The sequence below is a fragment of the Sus scrofa genome, chromosome 1, assembly GCF_000003025.6.
Source record: "Sus scrofa isolate TJ Tabasco breed Duroc chromosome 1, Sscrofa11.1, whole genome shotgun sequence".
Classification (NCBI taxonomy): domain Eukaryota; kingdom Metazoa; phylum Chordata; class Mammalia; order Artiodactyla; family Suidae; genus Sus; species Sus scrofa.
In genome coordinates this window covers 200,378,026-200,381,946 of record NC_010443.5, presented here as the reverse complement: position 1 = coordinate 200,381,946, position 3,921 = coordinate 200,378,026, and positions in this window count along the sequence as shown.

Genomic DNA, 3,921 nt, shown 5'->3' with positions numbered 1-3,921 from the left:
TTATTTTTGCTTTCATTTCTATTACACTGGAAGACGGACTTAAGAAAACATTTGTATGGTTTGTGTCAGAGAATGTTTTGCATATGTTCTCTTCCAGGAGTTTTATGGTGTCATGTCTTATGTTTAAGTCTTTAAGCCATTTTGAATTTATTTTTGTGCATAGTGTGAGGGTGTGTTCTGGTTTCATTGATTTACATGCACTTGTACAGTTTTCCCAGCCCCACTTCCTGAAGAGACTGTATTTTTCCCCCCTTCATATTCTTTCCTCCTTTGTTGAAGATTAATTGACTGTAGGTGTTTGGGCTTATTTCTGGGCTTTCTGTTCTATTCCATTAATCAGTATGTCTGTTTTTCTACCAGTACCACGCTGTCTTGATTACTGTAGCTTTGTAATATTGTGTGAAGTCTGGGAGAGTTATGCCTCCCACTTTGTTTTTTATCCTCAGGATTGCCTCCATATAAATTATTGGATTATTTGTTCTAGTTCTGTGAAAAATGTTGTGGATAATTTGATAAGGATTGCATCAAATCTTTAGATTGCTTTGGGTAGTATGGCCCCTTTAACAATATTAATTCTTCCCATTCACGAGCATGGAATATGTTTCCATTTTATTGAATCCTCTTTAATTTCCTATTAATGTTTTATAGCTTTCAGTGTATAAGTCTTACACTGCCTTGGTCAGGTTTATTCCTAGGTATTTAATTTTTTGGTGTAATTTTAAATGATTTTGTTTTCTTATATTCCTTTTCTAATATTTCATTGTTAGTATACAGAAATGCAACTGGTTTCTGGTTTCGTGTATCCTGCTACTTTTCAGAATTAGTTTATCAATTCAAGTAGTTTTTGCGTGGAGTCCTTATTAGGTTTTTCTGCATATAGTCTCATACTATCTGCATATAGTGACAATTTTACTTCTCTTCCAATTTGGATACCTTTTATTCCTTTCATTTGTTTGATGGCTTTGGCTAGAACTTCCAATACTATGCTGAATAAAAGTGGTCAGAGTGGGCATTCTTTTTTTTGTTCCAGATTTTAGCAGGGATACTTTCAGCTTTTCTCTATTGAGTATTAACTTGGCTGTAGGTTTGTCATAAATGGCTTTTGCTATGTTAAGATATTTTCCCTCTATATCCATTTTCATAAGAGATTTTATCATGAACGGATGTTGGATTTAGTCAGATGCTTTTTATGCATTTATTGAGATGATCATGTAATCATGTAGTTTTTGACTATTTTTTGTTAATGTGGTGCATGGTATTGATTGATTTGCATTTGTTGATCCATCCTTGTAAACTTGGGATGAATCCCACTTGGTTATGGTGTATGGTATTTTTTATGTGTTGGATTCAGTTAGCTAAATTTTGTTGAGAGTTTTGCATCTATATTCATCAAATATATTGGTCTGTAATTTTCTTTTTTGATAGTATTTTTGTCTGATTTTGATGTTAGGGTGATGGTGGCTTCATAGGATTTCTTTGGGAGTGTTCCTTCTTCAATATTTTGGAAGAATTTATGAAGAACAGATTTAAATTCTTCTTTGTATATTTGGTAGGATTTACCTGTGTAACCATTTGATCATGGACTTTTGATTGTTTGGAGATTTTTTTAAATTACATATTCAATTTCACATCTAATGATCATTCTGTTCACATAATCTATTTCTTCTTGATTCAGTTTAGGTGGGCTCTATGTCTCTAGAATGTTGTCCATTTGTTCTAGGTTGTCCAACTTGTTGGCGTATAATTGTTCATAGTGTTCTTTTATGGTTTGTCATATTTCTGCATATCCATTGAGATTTCTCCTCTTGAACTTTTTTTTTTTAATCTGGGATCTCTCTTCTTGGTGAGTCTGGCCAGAGGTTTGTCAATTTTGTTTACCCTTTCAAAGAACCAGCTCTTAGTTTTATTGATTTTTTTCTATTATTTTTTGAATCTCTATTGATTTCCTCTCTCATATTTTTGATTTCCTTCCTTCTGCTGAGTTTAAGTTTTGTTTGTTCTTCTAATTCTTTCAGGTGGTAGGTAAGGTTGCTGATTTTAATTTTTCTTATTTTTTGAGGAAGGCTTGTATCATTGAACTTCCTTCTAAGAACTCCTTTTGGGGCATCCCATAGATTTTGTATGGTTGTGTTTTCATTGACATTTGTCTCAAGGTGTTTTTAATATCCTTTTTGGTTTTCTCATTAATCCATTGGTTTTTTATTAGCTTATTTTTTGGTCTCCATGTAGACAGTTTTTTCTCATTTCTTTTCCTGTGGTTGATTTCTAGTTTCATGCCATCGTGGTCAGAGGAGATGCTTGAAATAATTTCCATACTCTTAAATTTGTTAAGGTTAGTTTTGTGCTCCAGTATGTGGTCAGTCCTAGAGAATGTTCCATGTGCTCTTGAAAACAATTCACATTATGGTTTTTTTTTTGATGTAATGTCCTGAACATATCAATTATGTCTAAGTGTTCTATTGTATCATTTTAGATCTCTGTTGCCTTACTGCTTTTCTATCTAGAAGTTCTATCCATTGGTAGGAGTGGGATGTTAAAGTTTCCTGCTCTTATTTATCCCCATCTAATTCTCCTTTTATGTCTGTTGCTATTTGTTTTATATATTTGGGTGCTCCCATATTAGGGACATATATATTGACAAGTGTAATATTCTCTTCTAGAATTGATCCTTTTATCATTAAATCATGTTTTTCTTTATGGCTTTTATTTAAAAGCCTTTTTTTTTCTTATATGATTATTGTGACTTCTGCTTTCCTGCTATTTCCATTCACATGGAACATCTTGTTTCATCCCCTCACTTTCAATTTATGTGTCCTTTGCCTAAGGTGGGTCTCTTGTAGGCATGTATTGTAGGTTCTCTTTTTTTTTAATACGGTCTGCAATTCTTTTTCTTTTGATTGGAGCATTTATCCCATTGACATTTAAGGTAATTATTGATAAATATGTATTTATTGCCATTTAAAACTTGTTTTCCAGTTGATTCTATATTTATCCTTTGTTCCTTTCTTCTTGTTGTTTGTGTTTTACATGTGAAATCCTTTTTTTTTCCCCCACTTCATTAGGGAATGATAGTTTTGCTAGTATAGAATTCTTAGTTGACTGATTTTTTTCTTTGAATACTTTACGTTATTTCACTGCCTTCTGATTCTTTGTGAGATTTCATCTGTTAATCTTACTGGATTATGGTTAATCCATTTAAGTGATGCATTGTTTTTCTCTGGCTCATTTCAAATTTTCTCATCTTTGTCAGCATTTTTGGTAGGGTGTGTCTGTTTTTGGATTTTTTTGTGTTTTTACTTGAAGTATCATTAACTTTCTGGATGTATAGGCTATAGTTTTTCAATAAATTTGAGATGCTTTCAGCCATTATTTCTTTGAATATGTTTTCTTTTTCACTTGGGATCAAGTTTATTTAAAGAAAGAAGGCTGAATACTATGTCTTATGGATGAAAAATACTGTCAGCAGTATTGAAGATAACTTCCCAGGTGTTCTGAATTGTACTGTATGTTTTACATTTATTTTTAATCCTAAATTAATTTCATCTGCTATCTTTTAAAAAATAAAAACAACTTTAAATATATTTAACAGATTAAAGATTATAACATTTGTATAGTCTTTGCAGGGATCTATAAAATGTATATGGTCTTGGACCAAATACAAATCATCACCTATTTTTTTTTTTTTCCATTTTAGGGCCACACCCATGGCATACGGAAGTTCCCAGGCTATGGGTCAAATCAGTGCTACAGCTGCCAGCCTATGCCATAGCCACAGCAACTCAGGATCTGAGCCATATCTGCACCCTACACCACAGTTCATGGCAATGCTGGATCCTTAACCCACTGAGCAAGGCCAGGGGTTGAACCCATGTCCTCAGTTACTAGTCAGGTTCATTTCCACTGTGCCAAAATGGGAACTCC